Below are 14,789 nucleotides of genomic sequence, written 5' to 3'. Positions count from 1 at the left end.
ATTAGCTGTAGAGTTATTGACAAAAGAATTAATTTAAGTACTTTAAGTCAATGTTACTTTAGTTGAAAACTCTACCTTTAGGAACAAGGAAATGCTAGTACAAAACTAGTCAATGAACATAATGTCAAAGTACTGTCACATAAAAAGCCTTTATGTCCTCATATCTTAAAATTTAGGTAAGATTTTTTATGTTATGCTCATTTTCTAAGATTCATCAAGGAGTCATATTTCAATTTAGTAATTGTGGGTTTAGTGATGTTTGCTAATTATTTAATGTTTCTCTTAACTTCAAAGATTCTTCTAAAATATACTTTGTTTTCTGTAGTTTGAATTTCAGTACCTGACATTATTTTAAATTATATGCTTTACTGATTCTGAAACACATTTTTAATCATTATTTTTTCTATGTTTCAGAATTCTTTAGGCCTTTCAATTTCCCCCATTGTTGAAAGCTGTTTAATTCACAATGCCTTGAGTACAGGCCCGTCATCTATTCTATAGTGACTATACCACTTAATAATGGAATAGTGCATCAAAGTGCCACTTAGGTCTCAAATTGTTATGTATGACTGTCAAAGCGGTGAAAAAAGCAAAAAGAAAAAAAAAAGAAAAAAAGGAAAAAAACCTTGATTTGTCTTTACTACTGGAACGTGAATTTGTCAGCCAGGTTTTGAAATCACAACAGCATTGCTTGCATCCCCAGCGAGATGTCGAAAACTTGACAGGTACATATTTTTTCAACTACAAGCACTTCTATAATGAAAACTAAATACACAAATCTTATTTTTTTTGCTCTTGACAGATAGTTGTTGCCAATGGGATTTAATGTTCAGGTTTGAGTTGTCAAGAGAAATAACCAATAAGCAATCCAAGCAGTCAGTATACAGATATTCAAAAGCAAAACGCCTGGCTTCTGTGATATACTGGGAAGATTTGAGTGTATAATTAACTAACTGAGGAACCAAGGACACTTAATCTTCCCTCTAATGGCAAGTTCAGCCCATCACTGTCTCTCTCTGGGGGACAAACTGTAGCTTGTTTTGTGGTCACCAGGGCCTTCGGTTGTCATTTTGTTCTTTCTATTCATCATATCCTTGAGTTCTGGCACTGTTCCTTTCATCAGTACTGAGAAACAGGAAGAATTAACAAAATAAACTGTGGTTCATTTCTGAAACTGTATTCATCATCTTATGTATTTTTAAATTGAGGCTGTTTGTCTGTCTGCCAACTGTATGTCACAAAATTATCTGCTTTTTTCAGCATACAGAAAAGGAATATGTTTGTTTTCTACAAAAACATAAGTTTACAATATGTACATTGAAAACCATTAACAATATCTCAAAAAAATGTTCTATTAGCAGTTGTTTACCTCCAGGCTATCCACTTATTTACATGCTCCTGCATGTCTCTGTGTGTGCATGTGTATGTAGTATTTATGTGTGTGTGAGGGGGCGAGAAAAAGTAGGATAGCAGTGAGGGGGAGAATCAGGAGTCGAGTGTGAAGGAGGTCAGGCTCAGACGAGTACAGGGATGTTTTAGCTTCATCAGCTTGCCCCTCTTCAGTGCCGCTGTCAGCGCTCTACAGAAATGAGCCCAGATCTGCAGGCAGTGTGAACAGAGAAATACTGCTGAGCTCAAGGGGAGCTCTACGCAAAAGTGGCCCCATCCTACCATGTTTGAGAGCCTTCTTGCACCACCCCTGGGTCCCCTGGGGAGCAAGGGGACCATAACATGGCTGGAGCTAAGCAGGAAAAATGTCCTTCCTCATAAGAAGCTCTGCTCACAGAAAGGCAATGAAAATGGCTGGCATGTATTGTGCTCTAAGAGTTAAAGAAAAAGGAGGAAGAACTTGCAAGAGGCAGGGCATGGAAAAGGACAAGAAGAGGAGAGTATGTCTAAGGCTTTTTGGGCCAGGCTGTGGATCGAGCGTCTGGGACATCGAATCGCTCTCCCAGGGTTGCTAATCTCCTCTGTACTCACAGGTGTGGGACATAGCACACAACAGACTCAGAAGCCTCAGGCCACGTGTATATCAAAAATGTACTCTCATAAACGTTTAGGTAGTGGAGGGTGTAATACTGACTTTGTAAACCTCTCAGGATAATAATTACAGTTATTAAACTAGAGATCGTTTACTCATCAAAAATATTACTTGCTAGGAACAAATTTTGCAAAGTTAGGTTGTACGCATGGAAATCAATGAAAACTAAATAGATAAACACAGAGCTTTTGGTACCTAGATAAGCCCAGGGCTTAAAATACATGTTGTGAACAAGGAGAGTCAAAGTGAAGGCTGACACTACTTCTTTACTTGTTCTTCTTAAACTGCTACTGTCACTTGTGTACAGTAAATCTGTCTCAGTTCATGGATCATTGACACCATAGACCAAAACGTTTAAGGTCGCTGGAATCGAAGTAACTGCTGTGCCTACATATTATGGACTTGATGCTGGGAGGTGCTGGGTCCCCTCCTGTCAAATGCATCTGCAGCTCAGCCTACTCAGAAGCTGACAGGATTGGACCTTGAGCCTGTTTAGTAAAGATTTTTGTCATTTTGCTCTGAAAGATTGCATTTGCATAGTAAATCTGCTTTCTAAAGAGAAAAGCTGTGTCCTTCTTTAAGTTAAAATATTAAATAATCTTGAATGTCCATCTTTATCTGACGAGTCATTTGTGCACAAATTCTTTTTTTAAAAAAATAAATAATTGAGCTATCATGAATAACCACAGAGAGCAGAAAAATACTTGAGACCACTTGTTTTGATAGTCTTTTCTGATATGCACATTTATAACATTAAAACATCAATTTTCTCCAGTTTAGTGAAATGAAAAAATAGTTCATTAGCCCTATCCATAAGAATGGAAGAGGATTATAATGTAATTACTGACAGACCCTTAATACAGTGGTAGAAGTGACTGATGTTATTATTCTAACACTGAAAAAATTTACTGTAGATGCTTTTGTGTCAAACTATGCATACTTGTCTGTTTAATGCAGGTACTTTCAAACATTAATTGTATCTGATAAAAAGCTAACACCATGGCTGATATACATGTTAGAGGAACTGTGTGTTGTCATCTGGAAGTCTGGATAGCTCAAGGTTATATGACTGGGTTAATAGGATGAGATTCGTGGTTTAACACTCAGGCTTCTAACACACAGTCATAAAGAAGCTGAATGAAATACTACTGGCTGTCTCCTTCTAGGAAGCAGTCTTTAGGCCTCTAGTGATTGTTTCAAAAGTTAGAGACTCTTAAACGTCCTACATTTCAAAGTGTCTCATTTGTACAAAGCCTTATAAGTGAAATAGCATGGAAGAGACACCCACATGAAGGAAATCTGTGTTTAAATATTTATCTGATGGTTTTTATTTTAAAAAACATAATTTTTTGTACAAGAGAAAAAAGATAAGAGAATTATTTTCATGAAACAACTGATCTGTATCTAATCTGTAGAGACATATTAATATCAAAAATAGACTCTCTCAAAAATCAGGCATAGCAAAGATTTCATAATATATTTGATTAATCAAAATCCAAACGGAAAGTTCTGATCTTCCCAGATGCTGATAAGACTTACAACTTGCTTCAGGCCATTATAAACCATGCAGCACCAAATGCTTGCATATATTTCATAATGTACTAAGCTCTCAAATTTTTTGGTAAGAAAGATCCTTCATTAAAATCTTACTACTCTTTGCCTTGCCTGTGTTGTACAGGACATACTATCACGCACTAATTTATGAAAAAGCAGTCCCTTTTATTTAATTTCTTTGTCTGACAGGCCAGCATACTAGATATAGAACAGAATGAAGGTGATTTTTTAGCCACTGCAAACAAGAAACATGAGCAAGGATCTTCAGCCCTGCTTACTGTATGGTTAGTGAACCCCAAGGAAAAGGATATAAAGAGTTTTGTTTTGTGCTTTTTCAGTTGAGGATCCATTTTGGTCCAGCCTAGTTTGCTGACTTAAATAACATCTGACTGAGAATTATTTTAACTTGCATTAAAGACAGATCCACAGTGTACTGTGCCATTCTCTGAGCAATACTCTGCAGGAGAGTGGAAAGAAGGTATAGAAAAGAAAAAGTGACTCTGTTTCAACCCAAGATTTGCATCACAAACTTTGCATCACAAACTACTAGGAAATAAAAGAGCACAGGAGAAGGATGCTAATGAATGATTATGTTCATAAGTCAGAGCATAAGCAGTATTTTGTTTGGGGGGGGGGGGGAAAGGAATAGCAGGAAATACTCGGCACCCATAATCCTCTTCCTGGAAGCACTCACATGTTGCAGAGGCCATTCATACTCCTACATATAATGAGCAGGGACTAATATTTCAGGGTCACACACACTTATCAGTGGCAACGTTTTGGCAGGAGGAGGGAAAAGGGAAGAGGGATATGAGCTGACCTGCAGAGAACAAGTCTGTCCATCATTTCCCTCTAAAGGATCATAGTACATTACGACATTAAAGAAAAAAACAAATGCAGAAAACTAAAGCTATTCTCCTTACCTGGCTTGTCCTTGCTTGAGCGTGGTGGTTAAGCTGGGTACTCTGCATGGTAACAAGCTACAGCTAGTGCTCTGTGTTAATCATCTGAAGCATTGAGTCAGCTCTTTCTTAAAATTACTAATGAATTTATTTTGATACCAATACATGATCTATTTTGACACTTCTCAGAAGGGGAAAGTTGCCTCAGGTGCCAAGTTAGCACCACAGGAAATTTAAAGCCAACGCTAAGCACACTGTCACTATTTCCTTTGTATCAGGCTTAAATGTTGCACACAACCCAAAATGAGTCTCCAAATATTTAACAGCCTAGACTGTATCAATTTCAATAGGAAAAGAGAGAAAGAAAAGCAGGCATATAAAGGTAAGGAGCTCAAGCTTACATAGGTTGTCTTGTTCAAACAGCATGAGGAATTTGCTCACATCTTTGTCAACACCAATGGCATTGCAAACAGTCATAACAAAAAAAACACAGTGTGCACTGGAAATAGAAAACAAGGTCAAGGGTGATGTTTTAGCTAAAAAGGCTTTCTTCAGCTGTGGAAAAATTAAAGTAAAGTTAGTGCATTCTCTCTTTTTAAAGCCCCTAGCAAACCTGACAGGCAAAATATTGTTTCCTATATTTTTTTCTTTTTATTCATTATTCACATGACTGTCTTGTTAACCCTTTCTTACAGCTAATTTTAGAGGATGGAATGAACCATTAGCATCTTTCAAGTGATAAGGAAGACCAGTAATAATGACAGGATATACAATGCTGACTTTGAAAACAAGTATTGCTTCTGCCATGCCAAACAGCAAACAAGTGATATTGAAGGAGGCTCAGAATTTGATCAAAGTATCCAAAAGACCAAATGCATTTTCTAACTTTCTTGTCTTCTGAGATCTTCCTCTTCTTCTCCCCATTTTTCCATCCCTCTTCCTACCATATCGAGCTTCATCCACAGCTGAAGACAGTGAGCTAAGGCTCAGGGTACCCTAACTGACATAAAAGGATACAGGTCCAGTCACTTTGGTTAAATCATTCTGTGCCACCTAGATTTACTTTCACTTTTTCCTCCTTCAACATACCTTTATATCCTTCTACAGTCCCCCTTCCTCACATTGTTTTTCTTCTGCTTCCACTGCCTGCCTTTTGGGATATTCCAGATTCAAAGTGAGTTTTACATTCTAACTTGAGATATCACACGCTGTGTGAGTTAATTTTAGAAACTTGAGGTTGGAGTCCTTGCTCCATTTAAACCAATAGCAAAAGACGGTTGAACTTCTAATGGTCAGAATTTCTCCACCATTGCTTAAAGACTTGCACACTCCACCAGCACCCCCACTTGCACCACCAACCCTAAGCTGGCTAAAGCCAAGAGGTTCTTTGTGCTTACCCCAAATGGCCATGTTACAATCAATCAAGTCAATCTAGGCATTACGGTGAGCAGAATTTGGCCCTGTGTGATGGAAAAAAAACATTGCTAATCATGTACGCCAGTTTTCCTGAAGTATTTCTAAAAATTCAGGAAGGTGTAAGAAAACACTGACATGAGCAGATCTTCCCGCCTTCTCTCCTTCTTTCATCCTTCCCTCCCTCCCTCACTCTATCCCTCCCAACCTCCCTCTTTCTTTTACTCTTTCTTTCTTTTTCTTTTTTTCCTCAGTCTTTCTTGCTTTCTTTCTTTCTCTCGTTCTTTCTTTCTTTCTGATACTGCATATATAGGGGTTGAAGAGATGAGAATACAGATTTAATTCCTATAATGTTTCTATAATCAATGCTTTGTATCTGAACAAAAGTGTAAAGAAGGGCATAAATGCACTAAGCTGCATTTCAAAAATGACATCGTAATTGCTGGGACTGCCTATCTTACCTTGGCCTCAAGCATTTACCAGGATTCAAATTTATTTCAAACTGTTCTCCTAAGTCTGCCTAATTTTTTTTTTGTCCAAATAGCAGCAACTCACAGTTAGTGAACAAAGCCTCAAGATTTTTTTTTTTACTTACAGCTAAATTTAACTTTACCCATCCAATAAAAAAGAAATAAGGGAGCCTTTATTATCTCCCTGGATTTCTGGATATGATACCACATCATAGAGAAGTGGTTATTAGAGACAATGGCCTACCAAGGTGAAGTTTGTAATAAAGCCTATTATGTGGTTTCACCATTGACACTAATGGAATGTAACAGTGATTTAGAATGATTTAATGGTTCCCAGGTTGTGCTCTAATAGTGCTCTTTATATTATGATGTATATCACAAAACCTAATGTGGCTGTTGTGATATATTGACAGTATTCATGCTGTTTCATTTTTTTAGGGGAATTTTAAAAACTGTCAAAGAAGAAAATTAATAGGCTGCAACTGCTTTATTTTCAATGGGTCTGTTTTTTAAATGTATGTGCATAAATTTCTATTTGGTGCCATGCTTAAGCTAATAAATTCATTTGCATTTTTATTCCAAAGTCATAAAAGTGGCATGTGTGCATGCATGCATTTGTGTAAGTGTGCGTGTGTGCCTATGTTTCAAGCCCTGCTTTGAAGAGATTGCACTGTCATCTCAAAATCTGTTTACAAAATGCTACTAATGGTTTCAAATGCATCTAAAAGGGGAGTGTATAAGACAAGATTTCTCTTCCTAGAACATGCCAAATGACTCTAATTTAATAAGAGGGAGACAGCAGGGGGTATGACTACAGATTCACTTTAAAAACATGCAGACCCTTGTGGGTCCAGGGGGCTTTTAAACTTACACTTAAAGTCTGGAATTTAAATAAAAACACAATCATCCTGGAAGTGACACAAAGGCAGATGTATTAGAGCTAAGATACCTGCACTTTGAAATGGCTTGTGGGTATCTCAGCAAAGTCAGACATATCAGCTCTAAGGCATTTCTAGTTTCAGGTAGGTTAAGTAACAGCAGGATCTTTCTTGCATTTTCTGAAAGACCCCCCCCCCCAACACCCACACACTTTGTAATTTAAAAGCATACCTCATGAAATATCATAGCTGTAAAGAGCATCGTTCTGAGCACATTCCAGGCCCTCCTGGCCCCTTTAGTAACAGGAAAATGGTCAAGGAATTGATGTCATGATGGGAAGGTGCTAGTGAAAAAGGCCACTGAAACAGAGTTCTCATCAAAAAAAAAGGAGATTCCTACCTGACTACATTTACTCTGTGATGTCAAAGCAAAGGTCCTTCACATTTTTTCTAAGTGGTTCCTTCCCCACCTTACAACTTTCCCCTTTTGAAAATGAGCGCCCCATATTTTTATGTTGAAACCAGGCACTCAGTTGTTCAGGAAGGCAAAAGAAAGGAGGAGTCATGAAAATATGATTATTGATTATTGTTCCATTGATTATTGTTCTCTTGATTTCTTCAACAATGTGAAAGGAAGGGGGTCTTCTCAATCGGCACTCCGGCAGGGAAGGTGTAGATGTCTCCTACCTCTGTTCAATCTGATGGTGATAGAGCTATGGTGAAGGGGAAAATGTCACTGTTTGTGAGGATGGAAGAAGGAGAAGAGTACCAACACTTACAGGTGTTGTAGAGCGGAAGAGGAGGGAGAAAGGGAGGCAGCTGCCTGGCAGTGAGTATATTGTGTCACAAGACACTGCTATGCCCTTGTGTCGGTGGTAATACAAGTTTGGGGGAGGCTTAAATCACTTCTGTCCCCTGTTAGTCTGTATCTTGTGTTGTACACTGCAGCTCCTACTGACACAGCAGGAGGTATCTGGACCTTGAAAGGATGGGACTTTTCAGTCCCAACTGTCTTTTGTCCCAGACAGATAACATCGGCCATGTGTTCCCTTCCCTCCTGGGAGGGAGGCAGTCGTTCAAGTATCTTCTACACGGGTTGGCCAATGCTCCTTATTCCATCACTTGCTCTGCCAAGGTTGGACAGACCTGGCAAGGTCCTGACAGAGGCCTGTTCGTTCACCAGGGCGATCAGCATGGCTCTAAATCACTGCCTGTGAGGGAGGAGAGCCTGAGTTCTGCAGGGCACCTGGTGGCACGGGACACAGCCTTGCTCACCCTAGGGCAGACAAAACAAAGTCCTAAATGTGTGGATTTGTTTTTGTTAGTCCCATTCATGTGAGGACAGATCTTTTGGCTGGTGTAAATGTGCATTGTTCATTTAAATTGACAGCTTACCCCAGGTGCAGTATTCCTCATGTACCGCACTGATCTAGGTAGCATTATTCATGGCAGGGGCGAGGCACTGTTAACCAGAAGGAGAAGTGCCCTCAGAGAGGGCAACATGGGGCTCTCCAAGAGGACAACATGGGTGGGCAAAGACAGAGTGGTTTTGTTCTGTTATCACAATATCAAGAGCTCCAAGCACAGAGTGAACTGGTTCTTATCAACCCCCAAAAGAGCTAAACGCCTGTTTTGCCAGGCAAATTTTGTGGGCTATAACCGTTTATGTGGCACGTAAGTTCATTAATTACTCTATTATGGGGCAATAACACGACAGTTCGGTCATATTCTGCTTTGGGTTAACTTGCTTCTAGACATTTTTTTTCCTATGAAAACACCAGCTTGTGATAAAACTGCCTATGATGAGATCCACTGGAATACTGCCAGCTGTCTCCTGATGGGATCACAGTTTGCATTGCGTGTGCTTCCACTGTAGTGGTCTGGGAATTCAGTGAACACAGAAGGACAATTTTCCTCTCTCTCCGATTCACCCCCTAAAACTGTCCACAAAATCATAATTTTTCAAGTGTAAAGAGTATGTACAGGCTGGAAAATGGTTTTATAAATAGAATCTTACATTGAATAATGACTTTGGAGCACTGAACTGCGAGAGGACAGGCAGAATTTTGGAGAAAGTCATTTGTTTTTGACACTGAAGTTATTTCAAAGTTATAAGCAAGATATTTCTCAGGAGATGTTCTCTCTCTTTTTTTCCTTTTTGTACAATATCCTCCCTGTAGATAGCTTTGTGGAATCATACCGAACCAAATTAGGCAAAGTGCTTGTTACATAACCTCACCGTCTCTAAAAATAATGGGAGCATCACTATTACCTGAGCTTCTCCTTTTCCTAAGTTTATGTACAGCACATGGAAAGTGGGGCTGGGAAATAGTGGAGATTGCATAATGAAATATAAAGATACTTTTTACAGCAAGGCATTGAAATTTGCATAATTATTATCCCATTTTGACTTTTTAACTTTAGAGAATCTATGTGGGTCAGTTTTCCCTGTTTTAATTAGCAAAATCAAAATAACAAAAAATGGCAATTTCCTTCTTTCAAGCTCAAGTGGACTACTCAGCCTGTAGCAATAATTATATTTTTCAAATGCGAGGTGCCTAATTTAAAATATAAGATTCCCAGTAGTTGCAGGAGTTTTAAGGACAAAAAGTGACAGAAGCAAGTGAGCCTTTTGTTCTTATTACTTCCCAGCTGAAAATCCTTTCAGCACATAAACTTAGTAGGAATTGTGTCACTCGTGTAAATAAATTTCTGTGTCAATATTATTTATTGTAAAATATTTTACCCACTGGGGTAAATGAAGAGCAAGCCTTTACTAATCAGATTACTAGCACGCTTATTCCAATTTATACCTTCCACGGTTAGCCTTTAAGCCACAGTTGACCTCTTATTTTTTATATTAACTGGAAACAATTCATCAAGTGAGTTACCCCTCTCCTTTCAAATCCACTTGTATTACTAAAAGGTTGAGTAAAGACCTCTGGGGAACAAGGGCAATTTTTGACATGGGTCTCAACAGATTAAACTATGCAGGGACAATATAGAATACATTGGAGCAATAACATTATCACATCATAGCCTGATTGAGAGGCATTTCCTTGCATTTTTGTCCTTTTACCATAAGCCAATAGTAGCCACAGGCATTTGACTGGAGAGCCCGGAGGATTGACAGGCCTGGCAGTCATTACACGCTGGATTGAATACTAGATTACTCCAAAGTGGCTCAGGGTCAAGGATCAGTGTGTTCCCTTTTGGCACTAAATGACTTTAATATCCTTACTGTATTAGTCAATTACTTTAAAGCTGCTGCTCTCTGAGCTCTCTCTGCCCCCCTGCAGTTTACTATGGACATTTGAATTGCTCCCATACTTAACCCACACATCTGCTTTTAGCTGTCAAAAGAATCGTGCTACCACTGGAGCTATTGACAATGCGAAATGAACAGAGATACTTGCTGTCAGTGTCAAGTGGCACTTTCTTTTAATTGTTTATTTTAAACAACTCCTAAATAACTCCACAATGAAACTGTTCCTAATTCGGGAAGAGTCTGATCGCATTTTGCAGCCTACCTTTAATCTAATCTTAGCCTGAGCAAAACAAACAGCAGTAAGTTATCTTGTCTTCATGGTTAATTGTTCTGGGAAAAAAATGACTGAGCTTGTTGTCCAAAGCCTTAAAGTGCTGCAGTAGGACACAAAACGAACTTTAGAACAGAAAGAGCTTTAAACTCTTGCTTAAATTTCACAACAGGCACTGTGACTATAGCAAATTACACTGCACTTCTGAATTTATTGGTGCAACGCAGTGAAGAATTTTATATCATGACCACTGAACATTAAAAGGTCTGGCTTGGCTTGGTGTTAAACCAACATGTCTAGATTAAATATGAGCAGAACTGATCTGAATTTTAAAACTGCTTGAAAGTCATGCCTTTAGTGTTTTAGTGAAAGTGATATCATCGCACATGAAAGCACATCTGTGCAGAGGGGCCCAGCTTGTATGTGATGATGTCATTGGGCTAAGAAAGCAACTCAGGACTTCACAGCTAGATACATAAAGAAACAATTTTCTCTTACGAATATACCCATTTTCGTCTGTGTGAGGATGAATGGGCACTAGGTTTTACCAGAGGAGCTTTCAGCTTTGTAGCATGGTCGGCTCATATGTGTATCACTTGCATGTAGGCAGTCACATGGTTTTCCTCTTTGTTGGTTAACTTGTAGTGTGGAGGTAAGGGATGATTATTTTGTTATTCTTCCAAAAAATATAAGCAATGTTTTATCAGGAATAAAGCTGTGCATATTGCCTGCTGCTTCGGATTGATTTACTTTGTGGACCGTCCAAGGAGGAATGGTCATTTCTGTGTTACCTTTCTTATTCTTCAGAGAACTATTAAATATCCTAATGAGTAAGGGGTGAGCAAGGGCTTCAGGCTTTTCATTTGTTCCATAATAAGAGCAAATTTTGACCTAACATGGATGGTAGATTCCACACAGGTCATTAGTAATAGGAGCTCTAAAAGATCCAGACTGACCAACACTTTTAGTCAGTAAAGTGTTCACTCGGACATACGTGCCGAAAAAATTGAATCAACAGTGCACCATAAGCTTCTGGGAGGCTTAGACAGTCTCTGAGCCATCCTACCTCCCAGCTTCAACAACCTTTGTATTTCACTTGAAATTAAAATTGCTGCATAAGGAAGTAGATGAAATAACATTTTAAATAAAATACTTGGTCTCTAAGCTTCTGTTCATGTCATTTGGATCTTTAAGGAGAATAGATAGATTTTAGGAAACAGAACACTAATAAAAACATAGCATGATTATCAGTGCTAAGATACGTGCACACTTGTATTTTGTTCAGTACAAAAAACATCTTTTATATGATGAATTCTGAGTTTTGCACTTTCTGGGAGATATTACATGTGTTCCTGCTACTGCAAGGCAGACAGACATGCGGGCAGTAATGTATATTTCGTTTGCAGTGTGCCTCAGCTCAGCAGCTAAGCATAATGAACGGTGCCTTGGGGAATGCTCTGAATAATTGTGCTAATTTAAAATTTAGTCAGCAAAGGACCTTAAAAAACTTGATACCTCTTGGTAATGATGCATCATTAGCACTTTTCATTCATTTATATTTTGTTGTGTTTAGGGATTTGGGTATTCAGGAGAAGAAAGGTAGCCTGACAAGAGAGTGATTGAATCAGCCCCCTTGATACCTGGGAGTGACAGAAGGTGAAGTACTGTAGCTGCAGTTGACAACTACTTTAATATGAGCCACTTATAAATATTTACAATTCATAAGTCAGTGATGAGCTTGTGTATAACACATAAATAGTACTGTAAGTATTCGACATATTTATTTGGAGCCTGATCATTAGTTTGGAAATAGCTTGGTGTCAGAGGTAGAGAAACATTTTCAATAAAATAGCAGCTTTAAAGGAAATAATGTGCATGATACAGGTGAGTCCACACTTCTCGAAAACTGCCATTCTGAAGCCTGAATAAGGGAACAACCATTCCTACCTTAATCATGGGAGGAAAAAACACCCAACTTCAGTACAATAACATACGTGAGTAAGATTAATAGGAATTAGGTCTCAACGATTTGTTTGTCCTAGATACCAGGGCACTTAACATATGGCCTTTCTGCAGCACAAAGGTAAGCATATCACAGAGTCTAGTCATAAAAGAGTGAATCTTATTTATAGTACAAGATGTAATTTTGTTGCGGGTATAATCCTGTTGTAAAGGAATTTACTAATGAGTTGATTTGGTAGGCTAAATAGGATCTCAGGTGCATGATTTTGATCTGACTGCAATGAAAGATTAAGCTCGCACAGGCTGACAGGTCGAAAACAAAGCACTTATTGACTGACAGATTTCAATATTATTTGTTTCAGATAGACAATTATTTGCAAACTTTTTTTTTTTCTCATATTAAATATTGTACACTGTTCTTGAGCATGGGGGAAAAAAACCAGCCCCACTCTCCACAAAAGAAAAGCAAGTAAAAAGAAAAAGCTTCTAGGGAATGTATCACTACTTTTGAAAAGCTGAAATGTCTGTACTTCTCTGAACTACTAGGCAGAGTAATTATCTGTAGCTGCTGCCTTTTAAATATGAGTGCAAGGTGCAGTGATGACGAGTGCTAAATACATTAATCAGGAGTGAAAACTGAATTGGAACATTCTGGAACACATGTACTTACACATAACACGATAAACTAATCCTCGGTTTGCACAGGTAAAACGTAAAATTGCTTATTATGTTTGTGAGCCTAATTTTCATGTTTTCTGGATTTCGTAGCTACTTTTTTTAATGTTACAATGAGGGTTTAAATGACCATTGGGGATGGATACTCCTTTCTTTCCACCCTGGTGGGTAATGAGATAGACAACACCTCCAGCCATTATCCCTTCGAGTGCTGAGTGGGAGTGCAGTTAACTTTGATAGCATAGAAGTAAGTACATTTTTTATTGCATAGAAAAAAAAATGTTGAGAATAACCTATTCAGTTTAACATTTTCACAGAGTAATTACACATAAAATTAGCTAACCATCAAAGTTTTTAGCTACTTTTCCCCCATCGTATTAACCAAATACATACACATTTCATCTTTAAGCTCAGGAAAATTATTTTAACCTGGCAATATGCACAGAAACAATCGAGATTTTTTGACTTTTTACTTGTTGATAATTTCAAGTGTGCCTCTCAAACTGTAATTACTTTTTCAGATACAACATACCAACTTAATCTGAATGATACACAATCTTATAATTTTCGCTCATAAAATGACATATACAAGTCAAGGAGTTAAAGCGTAGAAAGTAACATATTTTGGTCTTGTGACTAATGGTAACCTGGTGCTATTGAATTACTGAACTGTGTCTGAGGACTAATGAGAAAAATTTCCCAGGGGAATCTTTATCCAATGTACTTGGAGAGCACCTTGGGGACTCATTCCGTGTCTGTCACCTTTCCCGTCTCATTGACACTCAGCTTCTTTACCACCATTACACTGTGCAACCATTTCACTTTACACCTCACGATTAGAATATTAAAAGGAGAGAATACTACACTACTTGCTCCAGATAGCAGAGTTGTTTTTGACACTTAAAATAGAAATTGTCACTGAAATATCACAAGGACATGACTGTCTCTAGCTCCAGAGCTCCAGTAGAACATTTTAAAGCTCAGAGTTGTGTTATTTTCAGCTAATGTTATCTTTTATTGTATTTCTTAAATGGCTTGTTTCTTAATTTCTTAATTAACAGTGAGATATTTACTGGTATATTATGTTATGTAGACTGCACAAATGACTTCTCTTATGTAAAATTTGCTCCTGTCATAGTACTGGGAACCGAATTATTTGCTTTGATTGTATGATGATAAGTTTTTAAATGAAGAAATGTCAATAGCAAAAGTACACATTTGCACGTGATAAATATTTGGCAATGTCTGGTAAAGTTCAAAAACACAAGGAAAAATCTTCAGCCTCTGTAAATGCCTTTAACTTCATTGACTTAAGAGGAACACTGCTGGTTTCCCTCAGTGCAAATTTGTCTCAT

The sequence above is a fragment of the Struthio camelus genome, chromosome 1, assembly GCF_040807025.1.
Source record: "Struthio camelus isolate bStrCam1 chromosome 1, bStrCam1.hap1, whole genome shotgun sequence".
Classification (NCBI taxonomy): domain Eukaryota; kingdom Metazoa; phylum Chordata; class Aves; order Struthioniformes; family Struthionidae; genus Struthio; species Struthio camelus.
The sequence above is the reverse complement of the archived record's forward strand: the minus strand, read 5'-3'. Positions refer to the sequence as shown.